Source organism: Schistocerca nitens, chromosome 3, assembly GCF_023898315.1.
Source record: "Schistocerca nitens isolate TAMUIC-IGC-003100 chromosome 3, iqSchNite1.1, whole genome shotgun sequence".
Lineage (NCBI taxonomy): Eukaryota > Metazoa > Arthropoda > Insecta > Orthoptera > Acrididae > Schistocerca > Schistocerca nitens.
The window spans coordinates 84,499,596-84,520,736 of NC_064616.1; the positions used below are offsets into that span (position 1 = coordinate 84,499,596).

A 21,141-nucleotide genomic window follows, 5' to 3' on the forward strand; every position below is an offset into this window, starting at 1 on the left:
AACATACGACACCATTGTTATAGCTTGTGTAAAACTGAACAGGCTTGAAGCTAAGAGTTCTTTGTTAATTGGGCAAAAATGGTGGGGGGACACATCTGCTTTATTCTATTGCAATGTTCCTACAAATGTCCACCTTTTCTTCCAATAGAGTTCTTGCAAGAGACACACTGGTGTACCACTTGTCAGTAGTTATATTTCTGCCAGTACCTATAGAGGTTCAAATGGCTCTGAGCACAATGGGACTTAACATCTGAGGTCATAGTCCCCTAGACTTAGAACTACTTAAACCTAACTAACCCAAGGACACCACACATATCCATGCCCGAGAAAGGATTCGAACCTGCGACCGTAGCAGTCATGTGGTGCCAGACTGAAGTGCCTAGAACCGCTCGGCCACTGCGGCCAGCATCTATAGAGGAGTAACAAAACATTGCACTATTTATGAATGCTTGTTTGGTTTGTTGAAAGGACAATCTAGTGGTGTACTTACATATATTTCATAGTTCATAAGATAAAATTTTCTGAAGTCTACCAAAACAAAAACCTTTATGCCATATTTCTTTGGGTTTTTGGCAGATATTGTCATATGGAATTTCATCCTCGAAATGGAATAAGTTGCTCATCGATTGTCACTTATTCTCCAGGAGTATAAAACTTCAAATATTTTTCTTGCAATGGCATGATAAGGTCGTGCTCATCAGCTAACTTGTCAGTCTTTTTCCTCTCATCCCTAGTGTGTTTAACATTGAAGCAAAATACAGTGAAGTAAAAACAGCTATCTTCTATATGGCATACTAAATGCAAATATGCCAGACCCACCTATATCCCATGAGTCTTTGGAATGGAGATAGGAAGCTCCTGCATATAACTGCAGACCCACAAAGGCATGCATCTCCACATGGTCTTTGCCTTGTGCATCACGAGATCTGTCAAACTGTCCATGAATGTTCATTACGTGCAAACTAGTGTCCATAACATCATCATCTGTTAATTTATCATCTAAGTAATAACAAAACATTTCCGTTGGAGTCTTCCCTGCGATAGGGAGCGTTAAAGTGCATGGCTTATGAGGAATGATGTTACAGCTGGTTTGGCCTTCACCTATGACTGACAGGTTTCATATGCCATTTACTCTCCTCATCTTTACCCATATAGCAGTCTTTACTAACAAATGTTTTCTATGATTTTTCAGTGGGAGAGGCAACCACTTGTGAATCTGTATTGTGCTTACTTATTTCAATGTTGTTCTCTCCATCTTCTTAACTTTCCTTAGGCAGTGACTGTTCATCATCAGTTCAGAGCAGCTCTGGCATAATTTCCTCATCTGTGAGAAACTTGCAGATGTTTTGAAATGATGAGGGAAAGAACACTGAAACCGTCTCTGTATTCAACGAATACTTCCTCAAGTGTATAACTGGTCAGAAAAGAGATAGTAACAAATTTACTTATGAGTTGATGGATATGAAAGACAGTGACGGTGGACGTGTGTAAATGCTCACATCGGGTTGCTTCACTGGAATACTGAATAGCACAGGTGGTCGCATCTGGTCACTTTGCTGAAATATGGAGTGATGCAGGTAGTTGCGTCAGGTTGAAATGCACGTAACAATGAAACAATGAGGGTCACAATGGTATTAAGTAGAGTGCAACAGACAACCACACAGCAAAGGAATTTACATGGGATTGGCTACCTTTGTTTTTCACCATGTCAAAGATCAGCTACAGGGGAAAAACCTCTTTCGTGCAGTTAAGGTTTAAACATATTGGAGGAGATGTTACACTCCAGCTCTGCCTTTATCTGAGGATGGAATCTTTGCATTTGTACAACACTGCTATCACTAGTGATATCAAATATACAAACTGTAATCTTCTTTGTGTGTGAGATCAGATTTTTGTGGCATATCTGTTGAATATATGATTCTTGTTTGTACCAACAGATCCTTTTGTGCAAATCCCATATCTTGTCAAGGCAACAGCCCAATATTTTCAATTGACTGCTGGCAAATAGCAGTTACCAGTGACCATATTGGAGTGGACTTATGCATGCTGTGTCCAGAAGTTGCTAATGCATTGTTACAAAATGACTAAACTGTAGCCTGAAAGCTCTCCGTACCAGGGACGAAATTTATTGTTATGAAGATCCTCCATGAAGATATGATGAAGCTACCACTGAAAATTGTTCCGCCAACACAGTCCAATAGTAGAAAATATGTGGTAAGCAAGGCTGTGGTGAATAGGAATCAAGAATTGTTACTGAGTTGTTTGTTGCTCAAATATATATCACATTACTCATTTTCTGTAAAGTCAATCAAATGACTGCAATGGAATGTGTTTGGTTGAAACTGCTGTGTCTCACCAAGTAAGCAAACTTCTGAACTCATAGGAATTTTGCCCATTTTGCTGTAGCAGTAGTCTCTGAATTGTGGTGGTAGGCATATTTTATCCAGACATAAGACACTTTTTGTAGCAGCCTGCACCCAGTGTGCTCATTAATCCATGACAGAGCCTGTTTCACATCTCTAAAGACACACCACCCCCACTCTCTCCCCTGCTGCATGTATGCTGAGTGTGTGCTGGCCTTTCTTCCTGACCTGCCTGCTACATCCCAGTGGCTGCCAACTACATTGTCTTCACATGTCCAGGCAATCTCCATGATCTAAAATTGGGTTTTGAGGTGTAAGGGGGCAGCCATGTGGCCAGTACCCACTTTTACCTTCTGTCCAGATATTCGCGACCAAGTCATTGTTTGCCATTTGCCCTCAGGTGAGTGGATGTCACAGCTTTTGAAACAGTTGCCTCAAACCACCGCAGTACAGGAGAGCACCCTGAAGTCCATTGACCATGGCCAGTGTAGCATCCAGTTGTTTCAGACAATGACTATTTCTTGCTGTTCCCTTACACAACAGTTACAGGCTCTTTCCATCTTTATCTACAAAAATAAATACACTTCTAACCCAAGCAGTTGCTAGATACAGTCTAAGTACAGTCACTATGCTACTTTTAAATGTCACTCAGTCATCAAAGACTGATGTGCTACTGACTAATTTTTTTCATCAGACACTTACTCAAATTGAGTCATGTGACTGTGGTGCCTTCATAGTGTGACATTTCACTACAAAGTGAGATTCTTGCGAAATATACGAAGAATTAGAGGTACGAAAAGGATTATTGAACACAGATAATAAATAAACAGTTACAGGTCACTTCCAAGTTGAACCACATTATAAAAGGATTAAATTAAGCATTGCTATCCTACAGTGTCAGCTCACACGATACAAGCACTCACAAAATATGCAGATACTTATGGTCGTCTCACACATTCGGTACTTATTACACAATAGAGAGTATTGTACAATAAAACTGACCATATGAGATTGGTATTGACAGTTCGCACATTATGTGGAAGATTGCAGAGCTTTAAAAATATTGATACTTGTTCAATATACTGTACCATGTAAGGGGGATGTTGCACAATACCCATCAGTAAAAAGAACCGAAAGTAGGCCAGAAGATGTATATGAAAGCATCACGATTAGCAAAAATGATGTTTCTGATGGCTCAGGAAGCACCAGATACCTCAGATACGTCGTTATCCACAATAGCAAATGATACTGAATAACATGGTGTCATGACAAGAAGTTGAAATGTCAATTTTACTTGTAACAGTTCTCAAAATGGACCAATAAGATCAGGTCAGTTGTCCAGCAAGAATACATAATTTTATTTGCTTGCAACAGTTGTCACAGTACATACAGAAGATCATGTAAGCTTTCAGTTATACATTTCACTTGTTTTATTTGGAAGTAGTTGTGGTTATTGTTTATGAATTTATGCTGCCGTGAAAGGGTCCCTGGTCCATTGAAATACTTACAGAAACCTTCTCAGTCTTCTTTTGTCCATTTTGCATAACTTCTACATGTGTTTTGCAAGGCAAGTAGCTCAATTGCAATACACCACATATGTGATCACTACGATGACAGAGCTCCGCCTGACGTATCCCAGACATTGATTTGTACAATAATATTATACCATTCTTGGCCTCACACTTTTGTGCAATATATTGATGCAATATTATTGTGTCAATAATATGGAGTGTGTGAGAGCCGCTTTAGAAAAAAGTAATCATGCTACTCAGCACAGATAGACCATTACTGCTCTCTTCTTGGCAGGAGCATGTAAGAAAATGACTAAACTCTATGCTGTATACAAGTTAGTGGGTATATAACTAGACTACTATTGCACTGCCAACAGCTCCAAGATCTGAACCTCAGATACGTAATAAGAGCATTCTTTTAATGTAATATTTGATGGGTGTTCCAGTTACAGTGACACAAGCTTGAATAAATCATGTTTTGGAAACAATAGTTTAGGATTTGGTGAGTTTTGGGAATTTCATTGAAAACTGCAATAAACTATGCTCAGGGATAACATCTACAAACTATACATATAAATTTTATACCAAGTGGATTTTATGGATTTTGAAACTATGTGCATTTGTGTTCAAGCATTACCTCTGAACTGTGTGGTAATTAATATGCTATCATCAGTTAAGCAAGTGCTTACTTCACACTCTGTGAATTGACATGTCCATGATGTGAGTTGTCACTCGAAATGCTTTGCAAGATGGAATCTAATGTCCGAACAGGTGGACTCTGCTCTGTGCTGTCACAGATGCTGTAAAGAAATATTGTACACAAATCATATTCAGTTTTTAATTGAAATAAAACACTAATACTAGATAACATATTTATCAATATGGTTAACATGTAAACTAACTTTGTAGGCTTATTATCATCATCATCATCATCATCATCGTGTGTGTGTGTGTGTGTGTGTGTGTGTGTGTGTGTGTGTGTGTGTGTGTGTGTGTGAGGGATGGAGGGGGGCGGGGTTGGCATGTTTTTTTTATTGCTCCTGGAGCCTTACTGTGGCTAATGATTAACTTTTTACATAAATTGTATGTAGCAAAAAGGCATTTTACTTTAGCCTTTGAATAACTATGAAATCTTGAAATGCCGGATTATAGAATAAATCTTCAAATCTGTGCAGCAAGGAAAAAGATCATCACACATTGGTTTATGTGCACGTCTTGGCATATGAAAGAGCAGTCATTACTTATTTGATCTCTGTTGCTGCATGTCAGACCTTCATGTTATGTGACCAGTTTTAACCTGTCTCTAGGTAAGAACAGATTATTATTTAATTCATGTACAAGTGTTGAACTTAACAATCCTGATGATGTTCACTGGGCATAGTTTCATGTAGCTGATGAGTCCCATATCGTAAAATCCTGTACAACATCTGTGCATATTCTTTAAAAAGAATGATTCATAAAAGAAATAAAAAATAAATTCAGAACTCTCATTTTTGTATGAAATAGACTAAAAACTATGTCATTCAACCTTCTACCATCTTATCTCATGGAGACAAAAGTTCCAGAGTTAGCTCTTCATCCTCCAAACATGTGGGACCATGTCATCCTGGAGTCTGACTGACCTGTGACTGTACTTTCTAAACTTCTCCATCCAATCTCTCTTTCCTCCATGAGGAAGAAAGCAATCATTCCAAAAGCTAGGATAGTTATTTGTATTTTTGTGTGTGTCTCATCAGCAGTACTGGAGTTTCACCTCTTAAAAGTAAATATTGGTCAGCTATTCTGTCTCCTTGTATGTCTTTTAATGCCACTTAACATATGGTGGCTTGCAGAGTATGTATGGAGATGGTCATAGATCCAAAATCCAATGAGATCTTACAAGTGCCAGAAGTTTGATTACATGACATTGGAGTGCAATGACCAAGCAACAAATGGCAGCTCATGATACTGTCACTGTAAGTCAGTCCCCAGAAAAATGTTTTAAATGTTTAGGTCACCATCCAACTTGATGCAAACAGTACTCACTCTCAAAGAACAGAAAAAACGCAAGTGCTGAGAATGATGAAACATGTTCACTATGCCAAAACAAAATAGTAATTTAAAGTGATACTACAACTGTCCACTTTCAAAACAATTTTCACTACAAAAGTGGAAACCTCTAGTGATAAGGTGACTGACTCAACTATTAGAGGAGCAGATTACTTTCATGTGTAAATGGAGGCCAACCACTGAATTTGATGTTTAAACTAACAGAAGTCTAATGTTTCAGCAAAGATAAAATCTTCAAAAACAAAATAATCTATGACATCTCATGTCAATGATGGATGATATAGTGCTTGGCATCAAACTAATTATGAGTTCACCACTCAGCCCTATTAACCTTCTGTCTACTGTGAAATGCCTGCAGTCACATATTGAAATGTAAATGGCTGCAGGACTCATGTAGATCATGTGAAGCTTCTAGTGTAGGAAAAACCATTCTGTATACATCCAAAAGAGAATCACTGTAAGCCTTGCCCTAAATCTGTTCTACATGGCAACAAACACAATAAGAAAGATGGTTCGAGTGGATAAAAGACAAAAGGTAAACTGTCTGCCTTTGTCTGACACCTACCACTCATGACTCATCACCTAAGCTTAGCCAGGTTACAGAAAACTTAGGGGCCTTGTGCAAAGATTTTGATGATGAGGACCATGTTCTTATAGTAGGAGGAGCAGGAAACAGCCTGGCTAGCAATTCCGACTATAGTATTAGGTGTGACCTGGATGTAATAGGAGCAGCAACAGCTTACACTTGTGTGGGGTTTGTTGTGGGCATTTTGCAGCGCCATGACCAGCCCTGGGTTAATACAGCTGTCAACCATGTTAACAGAGGACGTTGGTTGGGTTGGGTTGGGTTGTTACTGTTGGCAGAAACTAAATCTCACATCTGTGCTGTGCCTGTTGATGCAATTGGAAGGTGGGGTTACACTAGTCACGGCCTGCACCTGAAAGGAGGGGGAAGGATGGATTAGTTGATCTTTTTGCAGAAAATGTAAGGGGGGCCACATGCACACAAGATAACATACCTGTGATTAGTGGATTTAGGTTAGAGTCAGGTTACAGACAGAGAGTATTGAAAGAAATTAAAACAGAACAGTGCCATAATGTCTGTAGCAGTATCCAAAGAAATAAAATTTGTGTATTTCATGAGAACATTAGAGGATTGAAAAATAAAATAGATGAGCTTCTTGTATGCCTAGAAAATTGGGTAAATTCTGAAGGTATAGATGTTTTGTCTCTCTCTGAACACCATGTAACCGCAGGGATGGAGAAGTTAAGGGATTCCAGATTATCATCTTATTCATGTAGAGTCAACATGGAAAAAGGAGGAGTTTTCTACCTATATAAAAACTGGACGCAAAGTCAAAAATATTGAAACAAATAGTTTTTGTGTACATCAGATCCTTGAAGCATGTGCTTGTGAGTTGCTACTGTAATATACTTCTATAGTAATTGTAACAATCTACGGATCCCCTCCAGGTAACTTTCAGCCATACATGAAAAATCTAGAGGCATTATTGAGCTACCTGTCAGACTAAAAGAAGCAGTTAGTGGTTTGTGAGGATTTTAATGTAGTTTTCTTAAAACATGTGGATAGGAAAAATGAGCTAGAATCTTCATTCGGGTGATTCAGTCTAGTATCTGTTGTAAATTTTCCAACTTGTGTGCAGCAGGACAGTAGGTCGCTTATCAATAACATTTTCATAGACAGTGCTCAGGCAGAAACAATTAATGTGTACCCGGTTGTTAATGGGCTATCTGATCATGATGTACAGTTAATGGAAATAACACATGGTATAGCACCTTACAGCCTTCAGGCAGATTCATACAAGTCAGGGAGGCTTATTGATGCGAACAGGGTACAGAGTTTTAAGAGCAGCCTAGAAGAGGTAGAATGAGATTAAGTATACACAGAAAATGATGCTGATGCCAAATTCAGTTTATTCCACCGTAAATTTGTCTCAATATTTGAGAGTTGCTTTCCTGAAACGTTATCCAAAACAGCCACTACAGAGTCAAGTAAGCCATGAATTACTAAGTGAATTAAGATATTGTGCAATAGGAAGAGGGAAATATATGGACAGGCTTCAATGTCAGGATCCAACGTTACTTGCTTACTCCAAAAGATACTGTAATATTATTTTAAGGAAAGTCATTAAGCAGTCGAGAAGCTTATGTGCTCTGACAGAAATTAATAATGCGGATAATAAGATTAAAACTATATGGAATATTGTCAAATGGGAGGCGGGGCAGCCTGACAGTGCACAGCATACCATAGTAATAAAGCTAAATGATGATGATGTGAGTGATAATTCACAAGTTGCAAGTATTTTTAACAATCACTTTCTGAATGTAGCAGCAAAAAATAGAGTTAAAGGGTTCAGTTGAAGAAGCAAAAAAAATATGTTAACAATGTCATTCCACAGGACTTTAGGCCTTCAGAAATAGCACCAACATCCCCCACTGAAATTAAGGGAATTATAAATTACTGAAAAACAAGAGCTCACGTGGTGTTGATGGAGTCTCTAACAGAATTTTGAAGTGTTGTTCTAATTTAATATGTGGAGTCCTTAGTGATATACATGGTGTTACAAAAAGGTATGGCCAAACTTTCAGGAAACATTCCTCACACACAAATAAAGAAAAGATGTTGTGTGGACATGTGTCCGGAAATGCTTAATTTCCATGTTAGAGCTCATTTTAGTTTCGTCAGTATGTACTGTACTTCCTCGATTCACCATCAGTTGGCTCAATTGAAGTAAGGTAATGTTGACTTCGGTGCTTGTGTTGACATGCGACTCATTGCTCTACAGTACTAGCATCAAGCACATCAGTACGTAGCATCAACAGGTTAGTGTTCATCACGAACGTGGTTTTGCAGTCAGTGCAATGTTTACAAATGCGGAGCTGGCAGATGCCCATTTGATGTATGGATTAGCACGGGTCAATAGCCGTGGCACGGTATGTTTGCATCGAGACAGATTTCCAGAATGAAGGTGTTCCGACAGGAAGACGTTCGAAGCAATTGATCGGCATCTTAGGGAGCACGGAATGTTCCAGCCTATGACTCACGACTGGGGAAGACCTAGAACGACGAGGACACCTGCAATGGACGAGGCAATTCTTCGTGCAGTTGACGATAACCCTAATGTCAGCGTCAGAGAAGTTGCTGCTGTACAAGGTAACATTGACCATGTCACTGTATGGAGAGTACTACAGGAGAACCAGTTGTTTCCATACCATGTACAGCGTGTGCAGGCACTATCAGCAGCTGATTGGCCTCCACGGGTACACTTCTGTGAATGGTTCATCCAACACTGTGTCAATCCTCATTTCAGTGCAAATGTTCTCTTTATGGATGAGGCTTCATTCCAACATGAACAAATTGTAAATTTTCACAATCAACATGTGTGGGCTGACGAGAATCCGCATGCAATTGTGCAATCACGTCATCAACACAGATTTCCTGTGAATGTTTGGGCAGGCATTGTTGGTGATGTCTTGATTGGGCCCCATGTCCTTCCACCTATGCCCAATGGAGCACGTTATCATGATTTCATATGGGATACCCTACCTGTGCTGCTAGAACATGTGCCTTTACAAGTACGACACAACATGTGGTTCATGCACGGTGGAGCTCCTGCACATTTCAGTCGAACTGTTCGTACGCTTCTCAACAACAGATTCAGTGACCGATGGATTGGTAGAGGCGGACCAATTCCATGTTAGAGCTCATTTTATTACTTCTCTTCAAATCACATTAATCATGGAATGGAAACACACAGCAACAGAACGTACCAGCGTGACTTCAAACACTTTGTTACAGGAAAAACCCTCAACCCTCTTGACTTTCATTTATGGGGGCATTTGAAAGCTCTTGTCTATGCAACCCCAGTACCAAATGTAGAGACTCTTCTCGCTTGTATTGTGGACGGCTGTGATACAATACGCCATTCTCCAGGGCTGCATCAGCACATCAGGGATTCCATGCGACGGAGGGTGGATGCATGTATCCTCGCTAACGGAGGACATTTTGAACATTTCCTGTAACAAAGTGTATGAAGTCACGCTGGTACGTTCTGTTGCTGTGTGTTTCCATTCCATAATTAATGTGATTTGAAGAGAAGTAATAAAATGAGCTCTAACATGGAAAGTAAACGTTTCCGGACACATGTCCTCATAACATATTTTCTTTCTTTGTGTGTGAGGAATGTTTCCTGAAAGTTTGGCCATACCTTTTTGTAACACCCTGTATGTAATGCTTTGCTGGCACAGGGAATTTTTGCAGACAGATTGAAATACGCAATTGTCAAACCTCTTCATAAGGAAGGGGACAAGAGTGACTTAAATAATTAGAGACCAATCTCATCGCTGACGTCATTTTCTAAAATATTTGAAAAATTTATGTATTCAAGAGTAGTCTCACATTTAAGTGAAAATAATGTACTCAGCATGTCACAGTTCAGATTCCAGGAGGATTCCTTGACTGATAATGCTATCTACACATTTACCTATCAAATAGTACAAGCCCTAAATAACAAATTATCGCCAATTGGTATTTTTTGTGATCTTTCTAAGGCATTTGAATGTGTGGATCATGTCACATTCTTAGGATAACTCAGGTTTTATGGAATTGAAGGCTATACACACAGCTGGTTTGAATCATACATAACGAACAGAAAGCAAAAAGTTGTGCTCAATAACACAAATAATGTTGTGAGGGTGGTAAATTCTAGTGAATGGCGAGTTATCACAAAGGGAGTCCCACAGGGTTCAATTTTGGTTCCTCTGCTGTTCCTTATTCATGTGAATGACCTTGCACTTAACATTTAGCAAGCAGAACTAGTACTTTTTGCAGATGATATGAGTGTTATAATAAATCCCATTCCAGAAAAAGCAGCTGAACATATTGTTAAGGATGTCTTTCAAAGAATTATTAAGTGGTTCTCAGAAAATGGGCTCTCCCTTAATTTTGAAAAAACTCGCTATATCCAGTTCTGTACACTGAATAGAGTCATACCAACAATTGATGTAGCATATAAACAGGGTAGATTTCTCCAAATTTTTGGGTGTTCACATTGAAGACAACTTGAACTGGAAGAAGTATATTACTGAGCTTCTCAAACAATTAAGTTCAGCTTCTTTTGCTCTTCGTATAATCGCTAGTCTTGGTAATAAACAGATCAGCGTCCTAATGTATTTTGCATATTTCCACTCAATAATGTGTTATGGAATAGTTTTCTGGGGTAACTCACCACTTAGACATGAAGTATTGATTGCACAAAAGAGAGCAGTGAGAATAATTAGTGGTGTTCACCCAAGGACATCATGTAGGTACCCATTCAAGGAAGTTAGGTATTTTAACTGCACCATCAGAGTACATGAAATTCATTATAAATAATCCATCTCAATTTGTGTGTACAACACTAGAGGGAAAAATGACCTTTCCTATCCCCTATTGAAGCCGTCAGTTGCTCAAAGAGGAGTACATTAATCAGCAGCAAAAATCTTTGATCATTTGCCCAATGACATAAAGTGTCTGGCAAGTAGCAGATCAAGTTTTAAATCTAGCTTAAAATCATTTATTTTGGACAACTCCTTCTATTCCATGGACGAGTTTCTGTTTCAGGGGAGGTGGAGGAGGGGGGGGGGGGGCAAGTGCCCCTAAATGTAGTGGTATGTGTAGAACTAAAAATTTCAGCAGTATTAATATTAGCACTATTCATGTGTGTGTGTATATGTATCTTGTAATCTGACTTGTTCCACATCATATCGATAAAATAATCTTGAAAATTATCTATGGAACATGACATAACTAAACTAAACTAAACTAAACATCTCAATATGCTCTCTGTGTGAGCCACCAAATGAACCTCTTTACATAGTGTCAGTCACTTCTTGTCACTGATCTTGCCTTCAACCCTCACAGATAGTGTACAGTGGGAAGTGATGGAGGCCCTCTAGTCCAGTTAAAGCCCCTCATTCTGGATGTTTCTCCCTGAAGGAGCAATGCCTGAAAGCAGACCATTAAAATGGATCCTCAGTGAAGGCAATCTCTACTGAGTATAGCCAGTTTTCTGTATTTGAGCAGCTGAACCCTAAATATTTAAATGTATTAACTTGCTCTATAATCTGTTTATCAATTTCGATCTTTACTTGTATGGACTGGTGTCCTAAAACTCATTGATTTTTTCATCGAGCCTAACAATGACTTAGTCATCAGGGAAAAGAAGTGTGCTAACATGAACAATGTTAGTTTTAAAATGTTTTATTGTCTGTACCCAAGTTTTTGTGCACACAAGAGTGAGTGAAAGGGGACACCCTTTAACTCCTTGTTTTATTTCAGTCATCTTATGTCTGCTGCCTACTATTTTTATTTGTATTTTGTAATTCATATATAAACCCTGTACAGTTCCTAAAGATGTGATGGGATCTCTCTGTTTCTTAAAATTTCCCACAACTTATTCTGGTTTACTTTATCAAATGCTTATTTGTAGTCAATGAAGGCAAGAGTTGGTAAATTGAATTCACAGTATTCTTTTATTACTTCTGTCATAGTGAAGATACGGTCTAACTATAACCTTCCTTTGTGGGAACCACATTGGACATCTGATAATATAGTTCCAGCAATTAGTGCTAGTTGTTTTGTTAAAATTGCAGTGTATGTATTATAACAAGCATTTAGAAGAATGATACCTCTGTAATTCTGACTTTCATGTCTATTTCCTTTCTTTTAAAGTGGGCGTATCTAGGATGGATTTCATTTTTCAGGTATATAGGTAACTAATTTGTCAGAACATATTCATAAAACTAAGTATTCTTATTTTTACAATGTTGTTGTTGTGGTCTTCAGTCCAGAGACTGGTTTGATGCAGTTCTCCATGCTACTATATCCTGTGCAAGCTTCTTCATCTCCCAGTACTTACTGCAACCTACATCCTTCTGCATCTGTTTAGTGTATTCATCTCTGGGGTTTCCCTCTACAATTTTTACCCTCCACGCTGCCCTCCAATACTAAATTGGTGATCCCTTCTTCTAGTCAAGCTGTGCCACAAATTTCTATTCAGTACCTCCTCATTAGTTATGTGATCTACCCTTCTAATCTTCAGCATTCTTCTGTAGCACCACATTTCAAAAGCTTCTTTCTCATCTTGTCTAAACTATTTATTGTTCACGTTTCATTTCCATATATGGCCACACTCCATACAAATACTTTCAGAAACGACTTCCTGACACTTAAATTTATACTTGATGTTAACAAATTTCTCTTCTTCAGAAACGCTTTCCTTGCCATTGCCAGTCTACATTTTATATCCTCTCTACTTCGACCATCATCAGTTATTTTACTCCCCAAATAGCAAACCTCATTTACTACTTTAAGTGCCTCATTTCCTAATCTAATTCCCTCAGCATCACCCGACTTAATTCAACTGCATTCCATTATCCTCGTTTTGGTTTTGTTGATATTCATCTTATATCCTTCTTTCAAGACACTCTCCATTCCGTTCAACTGCTCTTCCAAGTCCTTTGCTGTCTCTGACAGAATTACAATGTCATCAGCGAAACTCAAAGTTTTTATTTCTTCTCCATGGATTTTAATACCTACTCCAAATTTTTCTTTTGTTTCCTTCACTGCTTGCTCAATATACAGATTGAATAACATCGGGGAGAGGCTACAACCCTGTCTCACTCCCTTCCCAACCGCTGCGTCCCTTTCATGGCCCTCGACTCTTATAACTGCCATCTGCTCCAAAAGCTTTCTCTAAGTCTACAAATGCTAGAAACATAGGTTTGCCTTTCCTTAATCTAGCTTCTAAGATAAGTCGTAAGGTCAGTATTGCCTCACGTGTTCCGATATTTCTACGGAATCCAAACTGATCTTCCCCGAGGTCGGCATCTACTAGTTTTTCCATTCGTCTGTAAAGAATTCCCGTTAGTATTTTGCAGCCGTGACTTATTAAACTGATAGTTCGGTAATTTTCACATCTGTCAACACCTGCTTTCTATGGGATTGGAATTATTATATTCTTCTTGAAGTCTGAGGGTATTTTGCCTGTCTCATACATCTTGCTCACCAGATGGCAGAGTTTAGTCAGGACTGGCTCTCCCAAGGCTGTCAGTAGTTCTAATGGAATGTTGTCTAATCCCGGGGCTTTGTTTCGACTCAGGTCTTTCAGTGCTCTGTCGAACTCTTCACGCAGTATCATATCTCCCATTTCATCTTCGTCTACATCCTCTTCCATTTCCATAATATTGTCCTCAAGAACATCGCCCTTGTATAAACCCTCTATATACTCCTTCCACCTTTCTGCTTTCCCTTTTTTGTATTTGGTGCATATTTTTCTGTTCTATATTGGTTTTATCACATCCTGGAGTTTTCCTGTTTTTTTGCTAGAAATTATTACATCTTGTAGTTCCTCTGGTGTTAGTAAGTCCTGTCCGCATCAGCCAGAACCATATGAGTATCTTTCACATCTGCCCAGAGTGTTTTGTAGTATTTTAATCAAATAGTTTCAGATATTGTGTACATTTCTAGATTGCTCTTATCTTCTTTGTTTAAATGGTTCATTATTTTGTGTGCTTTGTCTTGTCTCACTCTTACATCACGTTCAATACCTGTAATAAATTTTTCCCAACTATGGTTTCTAACTTGCCTCACTTCCATTTTCACCAGAGCTGATTTTCTTTTATAATCTAGTCTCAAATTTTGATCATCCAGAGAATTTAAAGTTTTTAAGTAGGCATGTTTCTTATTTTCATTTATACTGTGTGTTTCATCATTCCTGTACTGTAGACTCATCACCTTTATTTCTTGTTCAAAAATGGTTCAAATGGCTCTGAGCACTGTGGGACTTAACTTCTGAGGTCATCAGTCCCCTAGAACTTAGAACTACTTAAACCTAACTAACCTATGGACATCACAAACATCCATGCCTGAGGCCGGATTTGAACCTGCGACCGTAGTGGTCACGCGGTTCCGGACTGTAGCGCCTTGAACCTCGTGTAGCTGTAGACGTATGGAACATGCAGCAGTCTTCAGCAATCAGGAGGCCTAGGTTACTTGCAAATTATAACAGAAAGAAGAAGGTTCTGCTGTTAGGTAGTTCTCATGGTAGAGGTGTGGGCCAGCATTTGCAGGAAGTGTTGGGGAGTGAGTACCAGGTCACCAGCGTTGTGAAGCCTAGTTCAGGGTTGGCTTAAGTGACTGACAGCATATGGGAGTTATGTAAGAATTTTATGGAGGAGGATCAGGTAGTGATAGTGGGTGGAGCAGGGAACAGTCTTCATAGGGATGGGGAATATGATGTAGGTGGTGACCTGGTAAAGACAGCTACTCAAACTGGTGGCACTAATGTGCATTTTGTGCAACTGTTTCAGCGTCATGATTGGCCTCACCTTAGTGCGGCTGTTAGGTGCGATAAAATGGGGCTTGGGAGGGCACTGATGGCTGAGGGAATGGGTCACATCTCAGTGGTGCCAGTTGGGTCTATCAGTAGATCAGGTTTCACTAGGTATGGCCTGCACCTAAATAGGTATGGGAAGGGGAGGCTGGTTAAGCTTTTAGGTGACAGTGTAGTGGGTGTTGCGGTCACTCATGGAAAAATTCCTGTAGTAGTTGGTGTTAGAGCTGCACCTTGTTTTAGATTGAAGTCAGCTGATAGGTATACCTGCTTAAAGGAGGTCCTTTCTGACTAAGGCTTCACCTTCCGAGGATGTAATGTTTCCAAGTAGAGAAGGAATTAGTATATTTCATCAAAATATAAGAGGTATTAGAGATAAAGTTAGTGAACTTCTTATAGATGTTGACTCTGAAATTATTGATATATCAGTGCACCACTTAAATAATTTGACAATTCAGAGGCTTCCTTTACCAGGATACACATTAGCATGCTGTTTTTCAAGGAGTTCCTTGTGGGCTGGGGGAGTGGCTCTTTATGTAAAGAACAGTATTCGATTTGAGTCCATAGACATATTATGACACTGCACTGAACAGATATTTGAATGTTGCCCAGGGGGAGTTGAATTTAGTGAAACTAAACTTCTAATTGTTGTTATTTATAGGTCTCCTAACTCTGAATTCAGAGCATTTCTGCTTAAACTACATAGAGTTCTTGATTCACTTTATAGGCTGTACCAGAAATTAGTTAAATGTGGTGACTTCAATATTAATTTTGTATATGATTGTGCAAGAAAAAGAATGTTGGTAGATCTCCTAAATTCATATGATCTGATGCAGACTGTGTTTTTTTCCAACTAGGATGCAGGGGAACAGTAGCACAGCCATAGGCTATATTTTTATTCATTTTTCATTACTAGATGGGCATTCTGTTAGGAAAAGCGTGAATGGCCTTTCAGACCATGATGCACAAATTTTAACACTAAAAATATTTTTTACTCAAACAAATTTCATATTTAATTACAAACTATGCAGGAAAGTTAATCCAACAGCAATAGAGATTTTTTTAAACCTTGTCAATGAACACGAGTAGCAGGATGTCTATAGTGCCGATAACATAGATGATAAATGTAATGCTTTCCTTAACACATTTCTCATGCTCTTTAAGAGTTGCTTTCCATTAGAACTTTCTAAACAGGGTACTAGCAGTAATAGGCAGCCTGAGTGGCTGACTAGTGGGATAAGGATATCTTGTAGAACAAAGCGGGAATTATGTCAAAATGTTAGAAGTAGTCACATTCAAGCTACAATAGCCCATTACAAACAGTATTGTAAGGTGCTTAAAATGTTATTAGGAAGACAAAGAGTATGTGATATGCAAATAGAATAGCTAATTCACAGGATAAAATTAAAACCATATGGTCAGTTTTGAAGGAAGTGTCTGGTCAGCAGCACAGGGTCAGCAATACAAAGTCAGTTTGCAGCAAAAATATTTCTGTTACTGATAAATCAGGTATATGCCAGTATTTAACAATCATTTTCTGAGCATTGCTGGTGAATTAAATAAAAAAATTAGTTTCTACAGGGAATCATATAACTTTCTTGGCAAATGCCTTTCCGAGATTGATGTCTGAAATACTCCTCTGTGATACAAACAAGAGGGTGATTGAGTCAATAATTAAATCACTGAAGACTAAGGACTCTCATGGTTATGATGTAGTGTCTAGCAGAATATTAAAGTACTGTGCTGCACATGTTAGCCCTGTATTTAGCCATATTTGTAAGTCTTCCTTAGGAATGGTCAGTTTCCTGAGTGATTAAAGTACTCAGTAGTAAAGAAGCTTTATAAAAAGGGAGAAAGGGATAATGTAGATAATTTTAGACCTGAATGAGATTTTCACTCTGCAGCGGAGTGTGCACTGATATGAAACTTCCTGGCAGATTAAAACTGTGTGCTGGACCGAGACGCGAACTCGGGACCTTTGCCTTTCGCGGGCAAGTGCTCTACCAACTGAGCTACCCAAGCACGACTCACGCCCTGTCCTCACAGCTTCACTTCTGCCAGTATCTCGTCTCCTTCCTTCCAGTTTTAATCTGCCAGGAAGTTTCATATCATCACACACTCTGCTGCAGAGTGAAAATCTCATTCTAGAAACATCCCCAAGGCTGTGGCTAAGCCATGTCTCCGCAATATACTTTCTTTCAGGGGTGCTAGTTCTGCAAGGTTTGCAGGAGAGCTTCGGTAAATTTTGGAAGGTAGGAGACGAGATACTGGCAGAAGTGAAGCTGTGAGGATGGGGCGTGAGTCATGCTAGGGTAGCTCAGTTGGTAGTGCACTTGCCCGCGAAAGGCAAAGGTCCCGAGTTTGAGTCTCAGTCCGGCACACAGTTTTAACCTGCCAGGAAGTTTCAGTTTTAGACCTATTTCTATGCCATTGGTGTTTGCAAAAGTTATTGAAAAGGCTGTGTATGTAAGGGTAATTGATCATTTTAGATCACACAATTTGGTATCAAATGTACAGTTCGCCTTTAGAAGTTGTTTAACTACTGAAAATGATATATTCTCTTTTCTCTGTGAGGTACTGGATGGGCTAAACAAAAGGTTTAGAACGCTTTGAATATTTTTTGATTTAACTAAGGCATTTGATTGTGTTGATCACAAAATATTGCTCCAGAAGTTGGACCATTACGGAATACGGGAAGTAGCTCACAGTTGGTTCACCTCTTACTTTAGAAACATGCAGCAATATTCATTATTCGTTATGTTGATAATGCCTGTGATGTGGGGTCTGAGTGCGGTACTGTCAAGTGGAGGGTACTCCAGGGATCAGTGTTGGGGCCATTCCTGTTCCTTACTTATATAAATGATATGCCCTCTAGTATTATGGTTAACTCTAAAATATTTCTGTTTGCTAAGGATGTTGTGTCAACATTGGCTCAGTTTCAAATAGTGCAGTACATGACGTAAGTTCATGGCTTGTAGAAAATAAACTAACCCCAAATCACACTAAGACTTAGTTTTTACAGTTTCTAACACACAATACAACTAAACCTGATGTTTTACTTTCACAGAATGGGCATATAATTAGTGAAACTGAAAAGTTCAAATTTCTAGGTGTTCGGATAGATAGTAAGCTGTCATGGAATGCCCTCGTTCAGGATCTTGTCAAAGGCTTAATACTGCCATTTTTACTATTCAAATGGTATCTGAAGTGAGTGATTGTTTGATACAATAATTAGTCTACTTATATTTGGGGGCACCTCTTCCCATTCTAAAAGTATATTTTTGGCTCAGAAACAGGCGGTTCAGGGAATAAGTGGTGTAAGTTCACGAGCCTCTTGTCGACCCCTCTTCACGAGTCTGGGTAGTTTGACATTGGCCTTTCAATATATATGTTCCTTACTGTCATTTCTTGTTAACAGTATTAGCTTATTCCCAAGAATAAGCTGCTTTCACTTGATTAGTACTTGACAGGAATCAAACCTCCATTTGGATCAGACTTCCTTAACTGCTGTGCAGAAAGGTGTGCAGTATACTGCTGCATCCATTTTCAATAAGCTACCACAAGAATTCAAAAATGTTAGCAGTAACCCATGCTCTTTCAAATCAAAACTGAAGAGTTTCCTCATGAGTCACTCCTTCTATTCTGTCAAGGAGTTCCTTGAAAAATTAAGCTGTTTCTTATTGTATTGTTGATTGTGTTTACTTAAACTTATGGACTGACTTTTTTCAGGTTCATAAACATTTATTTTAATCTGTTATTACTTTTATGTAGTAATTTCATGTATTGACAGATTCCACGACCTTGGAGATTTGCTCCTTAATTTGGTCCCATGGAACTTGACGTGTAAATAAAATAAATAATATAAATATGGTCTGGAGAGACATCTGTACCTGTGAATAGCCTTGTGTCTTGCACTGAAGGCCTAGTCTATAATTGTAGCACAACCTCTACTGAGCAGGTGTATTTGTGGATCTGTTTATGCCTGAACATTTTTTTTATTGTTAACTCATTAAATAATGAGAACACCTTCAGTCAGTGCCCATTATTGTTTGTTCCATTTTCCCCCCCTCTGAAATCAATAATGTTTGTCATGGGGGACTCTGTCCACCTTTGCATTTATCTCTCTTACTGTTATCAGAAAATCATTTTGGTTTATCTACCTATTTACCCTGTAGGGTTCTTTTCAAAATGTCAGAGAATTCTTTAGAGTCATCACCGCGTACCTCTCATAGGGCATATACTCCAATTAATGATAGATAAACTCTTGGTATCTTTATTCTGATCACACTAGTCCATTCATTAATGAAGGTGGAGTAGTATATTTTGTTCATTAAAGTCTTCTTCCACAGAATAGCAATAACAGCAAAGGCTCTTTCATTTTGAGGGTCTCCATTGCACAAACAACAGCACAGCCACAATGAAGCAAAGTTTATTCTTCTTTTAAATACATGTGAACAATAGTTGAGAACATGAACACAAACATAGAAAAAATCCAGGTACTGATATAAGCAGTTGCTGATAATAAGTATGAACACAATATGGGAGTAAGTGTTCTGCTGCACTGCCCTTAAAAAAAGAAAGACTTTGTGTAGATGATGTAGCTGGTACCATTCCATGTGCACACAAGTCACGTGGTCCACCACAGGTGGCCTCTTGTGGCCGGCCCACGCAGATGCTATTGGCAGAATATTTGAAGTGTTGTGCACCAGTGACCTGGTTCTGTGGTGCATAGCCAAATATTACATACAGGTTTATAGGAAGCCTCCCCCCTCGAGGAAAGGGTGATCCGACAATATGGGTGTCAGGGCGACTATTGAAATGTCCGTGACTTCTGTGGTGGACACTGCAGGTGATGAGGAGATTCCAGGCTGCAACTGGTGACTAGTGGCAGAAGTGGTGTGGCTATGGACATGCACAGTGCTGCTCCTCTACAAAGTACTGTAAGAGAGGGCCAGTGATAATGGTGCCGGTACCTTCTCAACGTCCAGTTCCCGGACACGGTGGAAATGCACTAACAGTGAAAGCACCGGCCAGTCAGTCAGGGGCACCACAGATGTTCATGTCAAACACTGCTGGCAGCAAAGTACCACGGAAAGCTTGGCAGCAGGCACCGGGGGGCCGGACTCTGGATGAGAGGCTGTAGCCGGCAGCATCCACAAGAAGGGCTGGTCTGCTCCTGCAGCAGAAATACCTCACAAGGCCAGGACAGGTGCTGAGGGGCGAGACTGTGGAGATAGACCCAGATCCCTCTCTGTGGCACAAGGATGTAGCTGGTCATGATGCTGTGTCACCAGCCCATCACTGGTGCACACCATGCAGATGTGTCAGTGCCAGCAGCTGTGGACCATGCCAAAATCCACCTTGGTCAATGGCTGAACCCCAAAGTCCAGAATGTGGAGCCAGGAGTGAATCACAATGAGAGCCATGCCATCGGATGTCGGTGGGGCGGCACGAGCAGATGCAGGAGGGAGCATAGCTAGTGACCAAGGAGAATTTTGGCCAGACTCCAGCATAAACCTGTAGGAACTCGTGAAGTGTGTCGAGACAGCATCCACAGAAGAGTCTACAATGTACTTCTTCATTTGAACATTGAATGTGTTGACGAGACATTCTGCTTCACTGTTAGATTGTGAGTGAAAAGGAGGATTAAGGTATGGGGCACAAACTGTGGCCTGTTATCCGTGCCAAGCATATAAAGCAATCCTTCAATAAAAATATAAAAAAATTGGAGAGAGCTGAATCATAGCTCTAGCTGAAGGACAAAAGATAATGTATGGGAATTTAAAGAAAGCTTCAACAACAAGGAAGAGTTTAGGAAGGGTC

General features: G+C 39.4%; 1 long non-coding RNA gene across 1 annotated transcript in view; it reads right to left on the reverse strand.

Annotated features, from left to right (window-relative positions):
* The window catches only part of LOC126248052 (uncharacterized), a 76,525-nt gene that overhangs the window by 44,307 nt on the left and 11,077 nt on the right, over window positions 1-21,141 (reverse strand). The window contains exon 2 of the long non-coding RNA XR_007545408.1: window positions 4,564-4,674. This is a non-coding gene — a long non-coding RNA (uncharacterized LOC126248052). The remainder of the gene's footprint in view (window positions 1-4,563; window positions 4,675-21,141) is intronic.